Here is a 21627-nt window from a genome sequence, read left to right as displayed (position 1 = left end):
TGAGAGTCCCAATTTAAAAGATGAGATAAAAATATACAATAAGTAATAAAAAGATGTGTGCATTGCATTTTTGTTGTTGCTGTTGTTTGTTGTCTTGGTTTTTGTTTTGTTTTGAATAGGCACAGCAAAATATGGGGAAAATAGAAATAAAATATGTTTGGCCTAAAAACAGGGAGTCTTTACTCTCGAAGCATCCTGTCATAAAACCAACTACAGAATTCAGGCATACTAAATTCTTTAATCCCAAAGTCTTTTTCTGAGGTACCAGTAAAAGCTCCCAAAATCACAGTTCTTGCAGTCAGGTTTCTGTTGTTAGAGATCCTGGTTTTTGTACAGATCCTATGTTGAAGTCAGGGTGGCATGGGACATCTTCTGGTTTCATCTCACCATTATGTAGCAAAGCAAAGAACCCTGCCCTGAAAGCAGGTTGTGGCTATTACCAAATCATCAGGGTGTCATATGAACCCACACTGGAGCAAGTTTATGCCAGAGCAGCATAAACTTCAACTTCCTGTTGAAGTCCGATTCCTGCTGTGGGTGTAGAAAACCATGTTGGTTCCATAAATGAAATCCAAAGTTCAGAGGTGAATGGCCTATGTCCTATCTTCTGAAGTCTAAACTAAGTCATTATAACAAGGGTGCAGGATGTAAGGCTCCACTGCAATATAAAATCTATGTGTTCCTATCCCTATTAGATAAGAACTGGTTTGAACAAGTGAGACTCCCCCATATTAATGTGCCTATGCACATTAAAGGAACAATGTCACATGGTACTACTGGTGCATATGGGGATAAAATAGCAAGCTAAACAATCCTGAGAATCTGGTTCTAACATAAACTCAGAACTCAAGAGAAACTTATCTACTAGAATTTCCTACTAAATATATCCTCCCCCAAAAAAGGAATGGGAAACACTGCCACTACATAAGAAGTTAAAAAATAAGAGTTATACATATTAAGAAAATAAGTAAATGCAGTATTAACAGTAACTTCAAGACTGTGAAGCATGTCCAGTTTGGAGACAGAAATCATAATTCTACTCCAGTTCTGGGAGAAATGGGAAGAATACATGTATGCCCACGCATGTACTAACCTCCTGGAGAAAGCTAGCATAACAAGAGTTTCTGTCACCTTAAGCTACTTTACTACTATCAACAACAAGAATTAAGCTTCCAGATAAAGAGAAGTTCTTGGGAATTCTGATCCCCAGCAGATGAAATTGGTATTTACTCTAGAGACCTGCAACTTCTGCATCTCTACAAGGTCTCACCCTCCATGTTCCTTAAGCTGCCCCCTCTCCTTTCCTCCTATACAATATTTTAACTGGATACATACAAGACACTTAAGAAAGTCTCACCAGGGCACCATCACCATCTGTTCTCAGATAGCAGTTTTAAACCTTTTTAGCCATAGATCATACTGGTCCACAGACCATCACTGAAATCTACTGTTTTAAGCCCATGATTTCCCTTCTTCATTTTTCTGTAATGACTTAAATTACTACCTGCATCACGACAAGCATGGTCATCTTTAGCTACAAACTTTGGTCATCTCTGTAGTCTACTGGGTCATCTCTTCACCATGGTATTTTCAGTCACAGGTACTTTACAGAAACCATTTCATTTTCTGGAACTTTTGCCTTCAGTTTTCTTTTCCGTTAGATAGTTAACCTACTGAGAACCCTGTAAAATTAGCTCATCTTTCATTTCTTTGGACAAATTTTCTCTGCTGTCATCTGTGTAGTGGGCTGTTGCTTTGTGTTTCTATAGGACTGACTGTACCCTATTTTCAGCCAAAGCCTGTCATGTCTATTTGTGACTCAACTCCACTGGCCCACACGCCCCCTAGAGCAATTCCTGTGCTTGACCTACCATGAGGCAGTGCTGCCAACACAGTCCCAGACCTGCAATAAATCCCATTTTTAGTACTTAGTATCTAAGTGAACTAGAGAATGAAAGACTGAATCCAGTGAGGATTTCACTGTCAAAAACTCTTGTCCCATGAATGATTATCAAGCTTTCAAAAAGCAGTTACTTTAAAGTTAAAGAATAAAATATGTGTATCCAATAATAAGCAAATAATTCTCTGAAGACAGCTCCTCATGCCCAACTTTCTTCTCCATGTATGCTCTTAGTAAACATAAACCTAGGGCTAAAAAGCCTGGTAGTTCTGAGGCAGCCTCCCGAGACTTATGACTTCCAGACTCTTCATTAAAATGCATATTGCTTAAAGAAAGAACCCAGAGGCTTACATACGCACTTTCAAACATGACTATTTGTGAACAACGGTCAAGACATTTAGTTTACTTCCTAACAAATGAGATTTAAATAAAAAACACACGTATATTTTTGGAAAAATTAGACTTGTAGGAGAGTTTACTAATAATGAGAACCACCCGGAAATTGCTTAGGTTGGTATTTAGTATATTTTTTTGAATTGTGAAGCAGTACTTTATTTTTTTAATATTTTTATTTAAGCACCGTGATTACAAATTTTATTGTAGTTGGGTTTCAATCATATAAAGAATACCCCCCTTCACCAGTGCAACAATCCCATCACTAATGTCCCAAGATTAGCATAAGGCCACATAAATTTTTTGCCTATTTTTCATTTTCTACACAAATTCCATTCATAAAGATTAAATGCTTTTTTGTTTGTGTGGTTGGTTTTTGGATTTTTGGCCACACCCGGTGTCGTTCAGGGGTTACTCCTGGCTATGAGCTCAGAATCGCCCCTGGCTTGGGGAACCATAAGGGATTCCAGGGGATTGAACTGTAGTCTGTCCTGGTTAGCATGTGCAAGGCAGATGACTTATTGCTTGCACCACTGTTCCGGCCTCGATAAAATGCTTTTTGAAGAAACATTGAGTCCCAAAGTTTAGAACCTCATTATTCTTCAGTAGATTCTATGTCTTCAGATCTAACATTTTAATAGGTAATGTTTTGTGGTTGTTTGGTGGGTACACTCAGTGGCACTCAGATTTGCACTTTGCTCAGGGATCAATGCTGGTGATGATCAGGGTAACATGGGATTCTGGGAATAGAAACTTGATTGGCTACAGCAAAGCACACTACCCACTTTATATTTCTCAGGTTATATCTGTTTCTTTGACTGAGTTAACAAGCATTAATTATCCTTGACATATTGTAAAAGTCCAAACATATTCTTTATACTGCATTTTAAATGCCATTTTAGAGACCAGAGTGATAGCATAGCAGATAAGGCATTTGCCTTACATACAGCTGACCCGGATTCTATCTCTGGCATCCCATATGGTCCCCTGAGACTGTAGGAGTAACTTCTGAGCACAGAGGAATCCCTGAGTGCCACCAGGCATGACCAAAAAATGGTATTTTATTTTTCAAAATTAGTTTTAAATCGCAAATTATTCAATGTATCAGTTTCTTCACTGAATTTCTAATAAAATCAAGAATTCTTAGTGACATTAGTAGTCTGTGGAGGTAAATAAAAATAATTACATAAACTATCAAACGTAAAGTAGCAAGGCACAAAGTTTGTTAGAGTAAGTAAAATATGTACAGAAATATAAGAATGAGTGGAAAGAAATGATTTCTTCTTTTATCTAGGCTGGTGTTCATGACTTTTGTGTTAGGGTTTTAAGACAAACCAGTAAAGAGTCGGAGAGATAGCACAGCAATAGGGCATTATTTGCCTTGCACACAGCTGACCTGGGACGAACCCGGGTTCAATCCCTGGCATTCCATATGGTCCTCTGAGCCTGTCAGGAGTGATTTTCTGAGTGCAAAGCCAAGAGTAACCCCTAAGCACCACAGGTGTGGCCCCAAAACAAAACAAAGACAAACCAGTAGAAAGATATTGATACAGCTTTCTCTGCTGTCTGTTTTTCTGCCTCTACTCATCCATGCATACGACTTCTTTAGACCTTTCTTTTGTGGTGGCAGGGCCTCCTTTTCGGAATGATATTTAAATAAAATAACAAAATTAAAAGCAGCACCAATTACATTAAAATATGATTAATCAATTTGTGATTTAACAATATATATTTATATAGTAAATAAAAGAATTAGCTGTAGGTTTAGTAATTACTATGTCACAAATAGTTTTTTTTTTGTTTTTGTTTTTGTTTTTTTTTTGGTTTTTGGGCCACACCCGGCAGTGCTCAGGGGTTACTCCTGGCTGTCTGCTCAGAAATAGCTCCTGGCAGGCACGGGGGACCATATGGGACACCGGGATTTGAATTAACCACCTTTGGTCCTGGATAGGCTGCTTGCAAGGCAAACGCTGCTGTGCTATCTCTCCAGGCCCTCACAAATAGTTTTGACTACTAACACTATTTTGAAATTTTTTTGTCAAATACAGTTATTTGAAATTTTTATTTTTCAAATACAAATATTTGAAATAACTGTAATGTGATATGATCATAATCTATGATTTCAATTATTGACATAAATACAAATAATTAATACTATGATCTTTGATTTCAGTCATTCATATGGTCACAATATATGAATAAATGAGACTTAAAATAAAAACAACTATGAATAAAGCAAGTTACATATTATTTATTTTTATAAAATTTGAAAAGTTTTGAACTTTTCTTAAAATATAGCCGCATTTTGTTTAAGTTTATTTTTGGACCACAACCAGAAATTCACAGAGATTACTTCTAGTTCTGCATTTAGGAATCACTCCTGTCGGTGCTCAGGGAAACACATGGGAACCTGGGACTGAACCTGGAAAGCAAGGCAAACACAGCTCTGCAATATCATCTCTTCAGCCCCAAATTATGACCTTTTTTCAGAATAAAATTATTTACAGGAATTCTATAAACTGGGAGTATAGATCCCATTTAAAATGTGTCTTAAGAAACATTTAAAAATATAGGCATATGGAATTAAGTAGACTTCCCAGATAAGTGAAAATATTTACATAAAGAGAAAGTTGTAATTTCCTTGCAATGAGTTAGTATGACAACCCAGCCCTTTGGTTTGGAGACCAATTTCTAGAGTCCCTTGGAAAGAAGGATGAGATCAATGGAAACCATAGATTTATATGAGGCAATCAGCTCCTCATAAAAGCAGTTTAATGTAACAAATTCTTGTGATGTGGAGACTAGGGATATTTCATTCCTAATCCATGAGGAAAATGCTTTTTTATGTTTGGAGTATTTTCCTACACAAATAAAATCTTTTTTTAGACATCTTGTGATTTTTAGAAAATTGGATATAGTAATTGGTCTTCTATATTTGGCTTGACTAAATATTGCCTGCTTGACATGAAAAACTAGTAAAAAAAGAAATTTAATTCCTTAGTAATTACTGTAGTAACCTTCTAGTACTTTCTGTACTTAAAAATGGCAAGAAAAAGTAAAACTGAATCTATTCAACATGAAGGCAATATTTGAATTAAATCTCAGAAGTAGAAACGTATAATCAAACACACTTTTTTACTTTCTTAGTTAATTTATGAAACTGCCCTATAAAATGTTGTTATACATATATCCATTATTTTCTATTTCCTTCCCACAGCCTAAATGTGCTCTGTACAGTGAAATCATTTACTGTGTGGGGGTTGTGGTGGAGGGAGGCATGACGACTTAAATTATAGATGGAACAGCCATGCCCTTGTTTCTTGAATACACATGTAAACCTGTGATTCACAGGTAACTTTCAATTATAATTTATATATGCAATGTACCCTGAAAGATCAGTGAAGTCTATCCCAAAAAAATAGAAACTGCAAAATTATATTTGCAGTGCAGACGATATGAATTAAATATGTAGGTTCTTTCACTTAAATACAATTAATCAGCTAAATTTTAAGCAGGTTTTTTGTTTGTTTTTTGGGCCATACACACTGAGGGGTTACTCCTGGCTATCAGCTCAGAAAGCGCTCCTGGCTAGAGGTACCATATGGGACACCAGGGATCAAACCAGATCCATCCTGGATCTGCCACGTGCAAGGCAAACGCCCCACTACTGTGCTATAGCTCAAGCCTCAGCAGGTTTTTTGTTTTGTTTTGATTTGTTTTGTCTCTTAAAGAAATGCTGAAAATAGTGCACCATCAAGATATATCAGTTCTCTTAGTACTTGAATTATCTTTACAGTCCAGACCTTCCATACTGTTTAGTGAATTTGCATAAAAAGTAGGTTTTGAATGGATTATAATAAGCACCTTATTGGATGGCTGCAGAGGAGTTTCTAAATACCGGTGGTGAATGATGATATGTGGTGCAGTAAGGAAGGGGAAAGGTAGTTCCAGGAGCAGAAGAGGGAGTCCCACCTACACAGCCAGACTTGAGGAGTGACCTAGAGGGCCGAGTAAGCAGTGCTGCCAATCAGTACTTGTAGGCGGTCTTTGGTTATTCTGCAGTTAATAAAATAGCCAGTCAGTACTTGTAGGCATCTTTGGTCATTGTGCAGTCAACCAATAGTGAGTGTACTATGAGAAATGTTTTCTTCCCGGTTTTTTTTTTCTTCTGAGTTCTGTTTGATTAGGCCAAGCAGGAACATTTGGCCTCCCTAGAATTTGTATTTGTTTCTATTTTGTTATTTGTGGGGGGGGGGGGGGGAGATGGTGGTGTAAAGGCTACTCCGGATGTCTAAGGGTAACTCCCAGAAACATCAAGTATGGCCGTGGGGACAGAATAAGTTAGTACTCAGACCTGCTAAGTGTTCGGGCTCATGGTACCCCAAGTGCTGGGGGGCGGCCAGGGACACCCCTGGGGTTGAAGCAGCAGGCCTCGCCCTCACCCTCTGAGCCTTGTCCTTTCTGCTGGCCCAGCTTTAGGTGTGAAGGAAGAGTTGTTACGGATTCCTCAATGCTGTTTGAGGACTGTTAGCTGTGATTCCAGGAGATTCCACCCTTGAGAGAGTGGTGGATGTTCTCTGTAGCCCTGAAAAACCTCCCAGGAGCAGGGAGTGAGTCAGTGAGTCTGGTTTCTTCAGTTTTCCTTTTGGTTGGGGGAGCAATGGCTTTGTGTTTGAGGGTTTAGTCTTAGGTCTGTGCTCAAGGATCATCCCTGAGCTGCTAGAGGGACAGTTTGCAGTGCCAGGGCATGAACCTTGTGCATGCAAAGTCTTCTAATTTGAGCTGCTTCTCCAATAGCAGTGAGTTGGCATCAAGAACATCTTTGCCTCTTTCTTTCACCGAGCTGCAGCTAAAGGCCTTCTACCTTTCTGACTTCGGAAGGGCAGGGAGGGAAACATGGATGAAGAAGCTGCCAGATTCCAGAGGATGGGGGAGTGTTAAAAAAGAATGACACTTGCTAAACTTCCAATGAGAGCTATGATTCACAAAGATCATTAATTTAAGCATGTGGCACATGGTGTCTTGTTTATTATTATTTTATTTGTGAACAGAACCATTTCTGCTGAGGAGACATGGGAAGCAGCTGCGCTATAGGGCTTCCCAGGCATCTTCAATTAGAGCAAAGTGATGCTTTAATTATTTCTATTCCACTCTCTCCAGACAGGCCTTCTCCTTAAAAAGGGTACTCTTCCACAACATGAGTTACCAAATTTCAGCCACATAGAAAATTTTGTTCTCATATCTGATGTAATCTATTCTCTGAAATAACAGCTAGTTTGCTGAAGACTAAATATATCTCAATTCCTGTGCAACTGGAACAGCCATCTCTCTCTGGTAAAAATAAACATGTAGGGGGCCAGAGTAATAGCACAGTGGGTAGGGTGTTTGCTATGCACATGGCTGACGTGGGCTCAAATTCCAGCATCCCATATGGTCCCCGAGCCCACTGGGAGTTATTTCTAAGTGCAGAGCCAGGAGTAACTACTGAGTATCACATGGTATGGCCCCCAAACAAACAAAAAAACAACAATCCATAGTGTACTTTAACATACAATCGTATTTGACCCCTCACCAATGTAAAAATAAATAAAACAGTCGTTAATATTGCACTCGTTCATTTGTGGAAACTAAAGCTTGGCTGACAATGGGCAAGAGATGATACCTAGACCAAGCTCTGACCCTACATATCCTTACCACAGCAGGACTTTCATACCAAAGGACCATTATTTCAAGAATTTAAAATAAACTTGAATAAAATCAAAAAATAAATTAGTATACAGTTAAGGTCTAGAGTATAAAACACTTGATAACTGGAAAAGTAGGAAGATGCACGACATATTCACAAGTTCTGTTCTTTATTTTTTGGAGGATATATTTAAGGGCCACATTTGTGGTGTTAAAAGCTTACTCCAGGCTTACTCAGATTACTCAGGAATCACTCATGGACATGCTTGGGGGACCATATGCTTTGCCAGGCATTTTGATGCCTGGTAAAACATATGGTCCTCCAAGTGCTAATGGCCAAAACCATCCCTGTCTTAACCCCTTGTTAAGTACTCACGTTCTTTTTATGTGGAGTAAACTTTGGCACTAGAGAGAATTCCAGTCACCTCTTTGTATTGGTGCTATAAATGTGTGTGTTATTGCCATAGAGAAAGGTGATGCTCCAATACTCTTCCAGTAGAAAGCACAGTGATGGGAATACTCTCTCTTAAGTCAGTTGCACTGGAAACAGCCTCTCAAATCTTAGAGTAACATCTGGCATTCTTAAAATTAACAGCTGGTTGTCACAGGAAAAATGGAATGAGGATTGGAAACAAATGGGAATGCCACAAAATAAAAGAAGGTACAGCAAGAAATAAATAGCAGGAAAGTTTCTGCAAGTTGTGAAAAATGTAACAGAAATATTAAAATAATAATAATGTCCTTATTAAATCTGTATTTTTTTTTAATTTTTAATTTCACTCAGACTGCATCCTCTCCCTCTACCCCTTCCAAAGGAAGGGAAGAATGATCATCAGTGTCAAGAGGCAGTCGCAGAAGCGACACCTAGAGCCAACTTCACACTCAGGAGAGGACGCTCTGACTCCTCCTCGTGGCTTCAGTTGCTCTCACAATCAGAGAACTTCTCTAGTCACATACTATAGAAATTATCCTTGAAAGTATAGTCTTTAAGTTTGTAATTTTAAATAAGAAAATGAAACTGGAGAGACAATACCATGATAAAGGTGCTAGCCTTGCATGTACCTCACCTGATTTTGATCCTGGGCACCCATCATGGCCCTCTCTAAGAGTCTCTGAGTGCAGAGTCAGGAATAAAGCCATTGCAGGTATGAGCCCATTACAAGTATAAGCACATTAAAGGTATGAACACCCTCTAACCCTCCAGAACACACACACACACACACACACACACACACACACACACGGCAAAAATGGTGGGTAGGTAAAAGGTCAGATTAAATTTGGGGGAATTTGAACTGATAAACCAAACTGTTTTGGGAGTCTGCAATCTGGACAATTAATTTGTTTAGTTAAATCTCTGGTCATGCATGAAGTTTAAAGGGCTAAAGATGAAAATGTGCTCAGGCCTTCAACTACAAGTGCCTGACTTGTGACTTAATTTTGTCATGAAATTAGCATATTATCATTTTTAAAAGATTTAAGGTTAATTTTTGTGAATATTTATTTTGAGAATATCACTGACCCTCATGCCAACATTCCTTTACTTTCTTTCTTTCTTTTTCTTTCTTTCTTTCTTTCTTTCTTTCTTTCTTTCTTTCTTTCTTTCTTTCTTTCTTTCTTTCTTTCTTTCTTTCTTTCTTTCTTTCTCTCTTTCTTTCTTTTTTTCTTTCTTTCTTTCTTTCTCTCTTTCTTTTTTTCTTTCTCTCTCTCTTTCTTTCTTTCTTTTTCTCTCTCTTTCTTTCTCTCTTCCTTCCTTCCTTCCTTCCTTCCTTCCTTCCTTCCTTCCTTCCTTCCTTCCTTCCTTCCTTTCTTTCTTTCTTTCTTTCTTTCTCTTGCTTTTCTTATAATTTTTTTATTTAAACACCATGATAACAAACATAATTGCAATTGGGTTTCAGTCATAACAAGAACACCCCCCTTCACCGTGAAACCTTCCTATCACCAATGTCCCCATCTCTTCCCTTCCTCACTCCACTAACACCCCCCCCCCCGCCTGTATTTGAGACAGGCTTTCTACATCCCTCACTCCAGTACTGACATTGTTATGATAGTTCACAGTGTAGTTATTTTTCTAACTGCACTCACCACTCTTGGTGGTGAGCTTCATATCTTGAGCCTGTCCATCCGGCTCTTATCTCTGGGAATTATTTCAATGTCTTTCATTTTTCTTAAAACCCATAGATGAGTGAGACTATTCTGTGTCTCTCTCCTTCTAATTTCACTCAGCATAATAAATTCCATGTACATTCATGTACAGGAAAATTTCATGACTTCATCTCTCCTGACTGCTGCATAATATTCCATTGTATATATGTACCACAGTTTCTTTAGCCGTTCATCTGTTGAAGGGCCTCTTGGTTGTTTCCAAAGTCTGGCTATTGTAAATAGTGCTGCAATGAATATAGGTGTGAGGAAGTGATTTTTGTATTGTGTTTTTTTATTTCCTAGGGTATATCCCTAGGAGTGGAGTTGCTGGATCAAATTGGAGCTCAATTTCCAGTTTTATGAGAAATCTTCATATTGTTTTCCATAAGGACTAGACTAGACAGCAGCATAAATGAGATCCTTTTTCCCACATCCCCACCAGTACTGATTATTCTTGTTCTTTGTGATGTGTACCATCTCCATGAGATGAGATTGTACCTAATCATTGTTTTAATTTGCATCTTCCTGATGATTAGTAATGTGGAGCTATTTCTTCATGTATCTTTTGGCCATTTGTATTTTTTCTTTGAGAAACTGTTCATTTCTTCTCCACAATTTTGATGGGGTTAAATGTTTGTGTTGAGTACTGTCAGTAACTTGTATATCTTTGAAATTAGCCCCTTATCTGATGGATATTGGGTGAATAGATTCTCCCATAATGTGTGTTGCTTTTGTATCCTAAGCATTATTTCCTTTGAGGTTCAGAAGCTTCTCAGCTTAAAATAGTCCCATTTATGTAGCTATGCTTTTAATTGTTTTGAAAGTGCTGCTTCTTCCTTGAAAATACCTTTCGTTTCAGTGTCACAGAGTTTTTACCTACGTGTTGTTCTATATACCTATGGTTTCAAGTATGATATCAAGGTCTTCAATCCATTTGCATTTAACCTTTGTGCAGGGTATTAGATAGAGATTTGAGCTCATTGTTTTGCAAGTGGCTGACCAGTTGTCCCAACATCACTTGATGAAGAGGCTTTCCTTGCTCCATTTTGCATATATTGCCCCTTTATTAAAGATTAATTGATTGAATATCTGTAGAGCATTTTCTGAATACTCTATTCCATTCCACTGATCTAAAATTTTGTCATTATTCCAATACCATGCTGTTTTAATGACTATAGTTTTGTAGTAAAGTTTAAAGTTGGGGAAAGTGATGCCTCCCATATTCCTTTTCTCAAGTGTGGCTCTAGCTATCCGCGGGTGCTTATAGTTCCAGATAAATTTCAAAAGTGTTTTATCCACTTCTTTGAAGAGTGTCATGGGTATCCTTAGAGAGATTGTATTAAATCTGTACAATGCCTTAGGAAGTATTCCAATTTTAATGTTGTTAATCTTGCCAATCCATGAGCAGTGTATGTGTCTTCATTTCCGTGTGTCCGCTTTTATTTCTTGAAGCAGAGTTTTGTAGTTTTCTTTGTATAAATCCTTCATATCTTTAGATGTTGACTCCAAGATATTTGAGTTTGTGGGGAACTAATGTTAGTGCAATTGTTTTTTTGATGTCCATTTCTTCTCTATCATTATTGCTGTATAAGAAGACCATTGATTTTTTCATGTTAATTTGTAGTCTGCCACTTTGCTATATGAATCTATTGTTTCTAGAGCTTTCTGGCAGAATCTTTAGAGTTTTCTAAATATAGTATCATGTCAGCTGCAAACAGTAAGAACTTGACATTGTCCTTTGCTATCTTGATGTCATTGATATCTTTTTTTTGCCTAATCACTATGGCAAAAAAATTCCAGCACTATGTTGAATAGGATGGTGAGAGAGAGCAACCTTGTCTTGTACCAGATTTTAGAGGAAATATTTTAGTTTATCCAATTGAGAATAAAATTTGGCATTGACTGGAAATATAACTTCCATATGATCCAGCTATTCCACTTCTAGGGATATAATCTAGGAACACAAAAATACAATTCAAAAATCCCTTTCTAACACCTATATTCATTGCAGCGCTATTTACTATGTCAAGACTTTGGAAACAATCAAGATGCCACTGAACAGATAAATGACTAAAGAAACTGTGGTACATATACACAATGAAATATTATGCAGCCATCAGGAGAGATGAAGTCATGAAATTTTCCTATATGTGGCTATACATGGAATCTATTATGTTGAGTGAAATAAGTCAGAGGGAAAGAGACACAGAATAGTCTCACTCATCTATGGATATTAAGAAAAGTTAGAAATATTACTGTAATAAGGCCTAGAGACAACAGAGTTAAGGGATGGAAGGGTCAGAAGAACCAGTTCACAATTTGAAGCTCGCCACAAAGAGTAATGAATGCTGTTAGGGAAATAACTACACTAACAACTAGCATGACAATGTTAAAGAATGAGAGAAGTAGAATGCCTGTCATGAAGACAGACAGGGGTGAGGGAGGGGACATTGGTGGTGGGAATGTTGCACTGGTGAAGGAGGGTATTCTGTTTATGACTAAAAAACAATTACAAACATGCTTGTGATCATGGTGCTTAAATAAAAATTCATAAAAATATTTGGCATTGGCTTGAGGGGATGGCTTGACTATATTGAAAAAGTTCCTTCCATTCCCATATTTTTTTGGTTTTTGGGTCACACCCAGCAGTGCTCAGGGGTTACTCCTGGCTCTACACTCAGAAATCACCCCCAGCAGGCTCAAGGGACCATATGGGATGCCAGGATTCAAACCACCATCCTTCTGCATGCAAGGTAAATGCCTTACCACTGTGCTATTTCTCCGGCCCCCCTTCCATTCCCATCTTGATGAGAGTTTTTATCCAGAATCGGTGCTGGGCCTTATCAAATGCTTTCTCTGCATCTATTGATATGATCATATGCTTTTTCTTTTTGTTGATATGGTATATTATGTTGATTGATTTATGTATGTTAAACCATCGTTGCATTCCTAGAATAAATCCTACTTGGTCATGGTGTATGACATTCTTGATGTGGCATTGTATCCTATATGCCAGAATTTTGTTGAGGATCTTTACATCTATGTTCATCAGGGATATTGGCCTGTAGTTTTCTTTTTTTGCAGCATCTCTGTCTGGTTTTGTTATTAAGGTGATATTATCTTTGTAAAAACTATTTGGGAGTGTTCCTGATTTTTCAATTTTATGAAATTGAAAGACCTTGAAGAGGATTGGTAGAAGTTCCTCGTGAAAGGTTTGAAAGAATTTGTTAGTGAATCTATCTGAGCCTGAGCTTTGGTTTTTGGGAAGACTCTTATTTATTTATTTATTTATTTATTTATATTTGGTTTTTGGATTATACCCAGCAGCGCTCAGGGGTTACACCTGGCTCTATACTCAGAAATTGTTCTTGGAAGGCTTGGGGAACCATATGGGATTCCAGGATTCAAACCACCATCCTTCTGCATGCAAGGCAAATGCCCTACCTCCATGCTATCTCTCTAGCCCCTGTTTTTGGGAAGACTCATGAAGACCATTTTAATTTTGTCAGTAGTGATGGGTCTGTTTAGACATGTTAGGTCACCTTGGTTCAACCATGGAAGATTATAAGAATCCAAGAATTTATCTACTTCCAGTTTTTCATGTTTTGTGGCATAGAGTTTCTCAAAGTAGTCTCTGATTACCCCTTGAATCTCTGCAGTATCTGTGGTAATCTTCCCATTTTCATTCATAATCTGGTTTATTAAATTTCTCTCTCCGTTTCTTTGTGTTTTGATAGTGGTTTATCAATCTTGTTTATTTTTCAAAGAACCAACTTTTGCTTTCATTAATATTTTAGATTGTTTTTGCATTTTCACATCATTAATTTCTGCTCTAAGCATGGTTAGTTCTTTCTGCCTATTTACTTTTGATTTCTTTTGCTGATCTTTTTCTAATTTTAGAAGCTGTTTCATTAAGTTTTTTATATAGGCCCCTTCTTCCTTTCTAATGTGTACTTTCACAATTTTTCCTCTTAGTACTGCTTTGGCTGTGTCCCATATATTCTGAATTTTTGTGTCCTCACTGTCATTTGTTTCCAGAAATATTTTTATATCTTTTTTAATTTTCAATTTTAATATTTTTATTTAAATGCCTTGATTACAAATATGATTGTAGTTGGATTTTATTCATATAAAGAACACCCACCTTCACCAGTGCAACATTCCCATTACCAGTATACTAAATCTCCCTCCTCACCATCCCCCTGTCTGTATTTGAGGCAGGTTTTCTAACATCCCTTATTCATTCACATTATTATGATAATTTTCAGTATAGTTATTTCTCTAACTGCACTCACCATTTTTGTGGTGAGATTTATATCGTGAGCTGAACCTTCCAGCCCTCCTCTCTTTTGTCTCTGAAAATTATTGCAAAAAATGTCTTCTATTTTTCTTAAAGCCCATAGATGAGTGAGACTATTCTGTGTCTAGTATGCTGAGTGAAATAAGTTAGAGGGAGAGAGAGAGATTGATTTTCTTTTTGATTTCATCTCTGACCCATTGGTTGTTCAGTAGTGAGGTATTTAGTTTCCAGTTGTTAAAGTTTTTCTCTTGTGTTTCTTTGTAGTTCACTTTTAATTTCCATGCTTTATGACCAGAAAATGTAGCTTATACAATTTCTTGAGTCCATGGAGATATATTTTATGGGCCAGTATGTGATCTATCCTGGAGAATGACCCATATGCATTGGAGAAGAATGTGTCCTCTCTATATGTTTATCTACTAGTCCACTTTCTTCCATTTCTCCTTTCAGAGCTAATATGTTTCATGGATTTCAACCTGGTATTGAGGGGTGTCAAGGCACTGTTGAGATCTCACACTATTATTGTGTTGCTTTTGATATCTTCTTTCATGTTTGTCAACAGTTGTGTTAAATATTTTGCAACTCCATCATTGGGTTCATATATGTTTAGGAGTGTGATTTCTTCTTGTTGTACATATCCCTTGATTAGTACAAAATGACCAGCTTTGTCCCTTGTAACTTTTCTGAGTCTAAAGTGTGTTTCATCTAATACTAAGATGGCCACTCCAGCATTTTTTAAGGATGTTGTTTGCTTGGATAATTTTCCTTCAGCCTTTGATTTTGAATCTATGCTTGTTCTGATTATTCAGACATGTTTCTTGAAGGCAGAAAATGTTGGATTCAGAGTTTTGATACACTGTGTTTCTTTTTCTTTTCTTTCTTTCTTTTTTTTTTTTTTTTTTTTTTGGTTTTTGGGCCACACCCGGCATTGCTCAGGGGTTACTCCTGGCTGTCTGCTCAGAAATAGCTCCTGGCAGGCACAGGGGACCATATGGGACACTGAGATTCGAACCAACCATCTTTGGTCCTGGATTGGCTGCTTGCAAGGCAAACACCGCTGTGCTATCTCTCCGGGCCCCCATTTTGTTTCTTAAAAGTAGCATTTAGTCCATTAATGTTGAGAGAGATAATTGTCATGGGATTTAATGTCATCTTTGTGTAGAATTTTGGTGTATCTGTTGATTTTTCTTTCCTTAAAGTTGATTCTTCAGTTTTTCTTTCAGGGCTGGATTTGAGTCTGTAAAGTTTCTGAGCCGTTGTTTATCCATGAAGCCAGGTATACTTCCCTCAAACCTGAAAGTGAAGCATTTATTTTATTGAGTTTTGTCACTATATCCCACCACTGCCTTCTGACCTTGATGGTTTCTTGTGACAGGTATGCTGTAAATCTTAAGGATGCTCCTTTGAATGTAATTTCTCTTTTTGATCTTGCTGCTTTCAATATTGTATCCCTATCTGTGAGATTTGTCATTGTGACTAGGATGTGTCTTGAGGTGCTTTTTATTGGGTCTTTTGTATCTGGTAGTCTTCTGGCAGGCAGGATTTGATTGCATGTATTCTTTAGCTCTGGGAGTTTCTCTGTAATGATGTCCTTGACTGTTGATTCTTCCTGGAGATTTTCTTCCTGGATTTCTGGGACTCCAATGATTCTTATGTTCTTTCTGTTAAACTTGTCAAAAATTTCTCTTTTCATCTGTTCACAATATTTGAGTATTTTTCCATTGTCTGATTATTTGCTTTAAGGTTTATTTCCAATCTCTTCTGCTGTATAGAGTTGTTATGCATCTCATCTTCCAGCTCACTTATTTTGTCCTCAGCTGCTGTTACTCTGTTGGAGAGGCTTTCCATATAGTGTTTCATTTCATCTACCAAGTTTTTCAGTCCTGTTATTTTAATTTGGAGTTTTCTGATTTTTATCTTTTTGGTCTTATCAGATAGATCTATGCTTCTTTGAGTTCTAGGAACATCCTCCATATTTCTATTCTAAACTCCTTATCTGAGAGGCTAATGAAATGGTCGTTATTTTGGGGGTTATCAGAGCTGTCATATTCATTCTCTATGCATGCTGCTGTCCTGCATTGTTTCCATAATTGCCATGGTTTTAGTATGGTTCTTACTACATGTTATAATGGGGTTCATGTTCTAGAAGATGTGCATGGCTGTGGAGCAAAGCGAATCAGTAGCACTCTTCTGGCTCCACCCTTTTGACAGAGACAAGCCTACCTGTGTGCTGAGCACTTGAGAGTTTTTCTTTTGCTGGGGTCTTCTTTGGCTGTCACACTCCGGAACAGGAAGCCAGGTGTCTACTTCAGTTTCTCAACTGTGTGGAGGATGAAGAAGAGCTGGCAGTGTTTGCATTTGAGCCAGAGGATGTGAACATGTAGCTCTCAGGAGGTGGGAATGGGAAAGATCCACAGTTACAGGCATGACTACTATTAAAATATCATCTACACAAGACAGTCCAAATCCAAGAAACAGAGAATTCTGGAAAAATTCTACATAAGACAAGAGACCAAGGCTGGGACTAAAGGACCGGCTCACAATTTGAGGCTCACCACAAAGATTAGTGAACTCTGTTAGGAAAATAACTACACTAACAACTTACATGATAATGTTAAAGAATGAGAGAAGTAGAATGCCTGTCATGAATACAGCAGTGGTGAGGGAGGAGGAGGCATTGGTGATGGGAGTGTTGCACTGGTGATGGGGGGGTTCTGTTTATAGCTGAAACCCAACTACAAACATGCTTGTAATCATTGTGCTTAAATATTTATATTTAAAATATAGAAAAGAAAGATAAGAGTGATGCAAACTCACTTCAGACAAAAGGTAGAGCCAGAAGAAGAGTGGAGAATGACATACCCAAGGATAACCAATCCTCTGAACTGAACCATGGCAGGTTAAGAGTTACCAATAGGAACCATAAACTTCATTAAGGGATAAATCAGTGCCCAGAATAGGACCATCCATGTGGAGTCTATTCTTTCAAGACATTTGCCATAGTCAGTGATTGTGATTTTAATTAGCAATTTGTGCAAGGGAAAAAAACATTGCTGGTGGGTGAAGAGAAATAAATACAAAACCCCAGATTATTCTAAGTAAACCTTCAAGGCTCAGACTTAGAAAAACAACTTATTTATTGATCAGTGCAAACTTTTACAAAACAAAGAAAAGTTATTAGTGTGGGGAAAATCAACAGAAACTTTACAGACAGGAACTTTTTACTGTTGGAAGGGTAAATTTATGTTTCTGCAATCTATATATGTTTTCATCTATTGAGTCTCTAATATGTTTGCAATGAACTTAATTACATTTCAGTGAGGACGGAGGCTATAAGTACACTTCATACACATCTGGTGGGTATCATAAATATCATCAACAGAGGAAATAAAGTGAAGGAGAGGGGGAAGCCCATAGTGGGGACCTCTCACTCCTGGGAGTCCCAGTGATAAGCAGACCCTTGAGAAAACCTGAAGGAGAAAAAGGTATGGGTCTTTCAGTTCTCTAGAAACTGCCCCTCATAGATGAAGAGAAAACTAATTAAGGACCTCAATTCAGGGAGTCCAGGAATAATTGCAAGGGAGCTAGTGTATGAATGGTGAGTTGCCAGGTAAGAACTAGTGGGTGCAGGTCAAACTGAAGGGGCCCAGGCACTCAACAGTGGACAATTCTTAGGATGGATGGAAATTTCATTGTGAAGTCCAGCTAACAGATGCTGCTTTTAAATGATAAAGTATAGGAGTAAGCAGGAAGAGAGGAAAGGGGGTGAAGCTGAGAGAAATTCAGATGGAAAAGAAGCTAGAGTGAAAAAAACTGAAAATGAAGCAAAATGGATTTGATAATGGAGCTCAAGTAGGAGAGATCATGAGAAACCCTGGGTGGCTAAGGTGTGGCCTGAATACCTTCCATCATAAACTTGCTGTCTACTGAGATGGGAAGGCATCTGTGTGAAAGAAGTCAAATTGCATTTGTAATATTTTCAGGAGATCTCTAAAAGCTCACTCCTCCTTACATAAATTTTCACAGAACATCTGTATCTACTGTGACTGTTTGGACATTTTTTTCTGTTTGAAATTAAACTGTTGAAAAATTTGTATTTCAAGACATTTTACACCAAGCAGGAGCTTCATACAAATTAAGCTCTTGCCATACACATGGTACCTGCTAAAAACACAGTAAATATGAGCTATTCTTAGAGTGTTTTTGATGCCAGCCTGTGTTAACTATGTTGATGTGATTCCCTGTGTTATCAAGTATTCAGTCTAGACAGCTAGTTTGCTCTACTTGGATGGAAACAAACAATAAAAAGGTCATGTTTCATTTCTTTGATGCAAAAGGAAAGTAAATTAATGACAAATGGCTCTGAGAAATTAGTACAAACTATTCATAAGTTGCAATGTGAGATAAATGCATTATGAGATAAAAGAAAACCAAAACAAAGCTTTGTTTACTGGTGTATTTTACTGCCTAAGTAGATGGGCAGAAACCCTGTGCCAATGCCAACTACATGTGCTACCTGATAGCAGGACTTTGGCAGAAAAGATAGCTTTCAGTTGTTTGGGTTAAAATGTTTGTTCTTGGGTTAAAATTTCTTCTTTGGTTTCTGATTCAAAAACCAATTATATATAGAATTTATATATTTTTTCTTTTTTCATTAAGACAAAAAGTTAAATAAATAAAAGACTTTTTAACTGCTTTGTTGTTCAGTGGAGACCTATAGTTCCTTTCTTCCCTGCTCAAGCAGGACTGTATTGTGATTTTATGTATCAGGTAAAAATAAAGTCTTAGCTCTCTGACCAGAGCCTTCATCATTTCAGCCAAGGTCAAAAGGAGAACAGATGCCCACCCACATACAGAGCTGAAGCCTAATGTACATAATTCAAAGCACCTGGCATCCTGCTCTGCAGGTGTCTGTAACACCTCCCTTCACTGGAAAATGGTTTCCCGGTGTTTAATTTAGTCACAGTGTCACCTTTTAGAGGAGGAAATCTCTGACATCAAAGGAAGGGAGAAGATTAAAGCATCCCAGCACTTTTTAGAAACAAGACTTGCAGTTCTACCATTAACTCTCCTCCACTCTTCATCTAGCCTCCTCCGAGTGACCAGGAAGCCAATGAGTCTGGCAGGCAGATGTTGGCTCTATTACAAGTTGTCATTTAGACAAATGTATGCACATGGGCGGGGGTGGGACCAAAAAAGTAGTTTGGGTTTAAGGCGAAAATACTGGCATCAACTCATGCAGAGATGCAAAGGATGAAGGAGTGACCTGCTCAGTGCTCGTAAAACATAGTCAGCCTAGGGTCTGGCAGAATCCTCAGGGTCAGGCAGCATTCCTGAGTTGAAGCTCTGTTTTCTGTGCCAGTCATGAATGTTCCTCACAACCATGCATTTAGAAGCAGCCATCTTACCTCAAACTACAAGTCTACTTTTTGTTTGTTTGTTTGGGCCACACCCGGTGACACTCAGGGGTTACTCCTGGCTATGCGATTAGAAATCGCCCCTGGCTTTGGGGGACCATATGGGACGCGAGGGATCAAACCAAGGTCTGTCCTAGGTCAGACTGTGCCCTACTGCTGTGTTATTGCTCCGGCCCCTGCAAGTCTACTTTTTTTTTTTTTTTTAAATGTATGGTTCCTTAACTGGACTGGAAAATCCTGATTAGAAAATCTGGGACAATCTACACCAAAATTTGGATTAACCTACACAGATATCAACAGAAACCCCAATAAATAAAGCTTTCACAGCAAGGACTCTGAGGAGAGCACTGAGGCCAATTAGGTTGGGATCCTCCCTTAGTAAGACAGAACCACTGTAGAGAACACATCCCTGCAGTTCAGGACTGCAACCCCACACATTCTTCAAGCTCCCAAACTAGACCTGTAGGTGACCCCAAGTGCTTGTTATTCAACCCCACAATCAACACCTAGGTCCTCTCTGACCAATATATATCCCTGTGCCTCCACACTCCGAACATCTGTAGCACTCAAACAGAATTGGGACATTAAAGAACTCAGAACTCACCACAAGGATCAAGACAAAGCCGTGCATGATTCCTACTATGAACAAGCTTATCAGACTTCAAAGCTGGGGCCAGAGCAACAGCACAGTGGTAGGACGCTTGTCTTGCACGTGGCTGACCCAGGACAAGCCTGGGTTCAATTCCTGGCATCCCAATGGTCCCCCAAGCCAAGAATGATTTCTGAGAGCATAGCCAGAAGTAACCCTTGAATGTCACTGGGTGTAGCGCCAAACCCCTATCCCCCCCCCCCAAAAAAAAAAAAGACTTCAAAGCTACAGTCCTAAGGGTGTTCACTGAGAAAGCTCTAAGGATGATCTAAGGAAGAAAGATTCTCAGGAAACTCCACATAGAAGTTAGAGAGCTAAATACATACAATAGACTGAACTGAAAAACACAACAGAGGAGGCTAATATAAGAACAGGAGCAGTCAAAAGTCAAATGAGTTGAGCCAAAGATAGAGTACAGGATGGGTTAAGGAGCTCGCCTTATGCACAGCTCACCCCAGTTTGATCCCTGGCATTGAATATGCACCAAGAGGATCTCTATATTTTCGTTTTGCTTATATACATATAATATGCAAACTAAAGTTATAAAACCATTATTTTACTATTATAAGTTTATAAAATGCATTTATTTTATTATTTAAGAAAAATGTAAGTATATAAAAATCTTCTAGTTACATTTCTAGAGCTCTTTATTGTTTGTGAAGTGAGGCTATACAGCAAATCAATGTGTTTTAAATTACCTAAATTTTTATTTTCTCCTTTTATGGGTTTCTGTTATTGTAAACAAATGTGTGTTAAAAAGTAAGAGCTGGGGACTGGAGAGATAGCACAGTGGTAGGGGGTTTGCCTTACACGCAGCTGATCCAAGACATGGTGGTGGTTTGAATCCTGACATCCATATTATCCCCTGTTCCTGCCAGGAGTGATTTCAGAGCACAGAGCCAGGAGTAACTCCTGAGCACCACCAGGTGTGACCCTGAAAAATAATTAATAATTCCTAAATAGCCAGTAGAATAGTTGAATACTTGTGATTGGGAAATTTATAAAGGAAAAATGATTACAATTAAAATTTGTATTTTGGGGGCCAGCGAGGTGGCGCTAGAGGTAAGGTGTCTACCTTGCAAGCGCTAGCCAAGGAAGGACCACGGTTCAATCCCCCGGTGTCCCATATGGTCCCCCC

The 21627-nt window shown here is 38.2% G+C and overlaps 1 protein-coding gene and 1 non-coding gene across 2 annotated transcripts in view; one reads left to right on the top strand and one right to left on the bottom strand.

Annotated features, from left to right (window-relative positions):
- DKK2 (dickkopf WNT signaling pathway inhibitor 2) overlaps nt 1-21627 on the top strand; it is a 98031-nt gene that overhangs the window by 55193 nt on the left and 21211 nt on the right. The gene's annotated exons all lie outside the window — the stretch shown is intronic.
- Nucleotides 8754-8965, bottom strand: LOC126028931 (small nucleolar RNA U3). The gene has a single exon (XR_007502605.1). It is a non-coding gene; the product is annotated as a small nucleolar RNA U3 (small nucleolar RNA).

The sequence above is a fragment of the Suncus etruscus genome, chromosome 14, assembly GCF_024139225.1.
Source record: "Suncus etruscus isolate mSunEtr1 chromosome 14, mSunEtr1.pri.cur, whole genome shotgun sequence".
Classification (NCBI taxonomy): domain Eukaryota; kingdom Metazoa; phylum Chordata; class Mammalia; order Eulipotyphla; family Soricidae; genus Suncus; species Suncus etruscus.
Note: the sequence above shows the minus strand (reverse complement) of the source record. Positions and strands in the feature narration are given on the sequence as shown.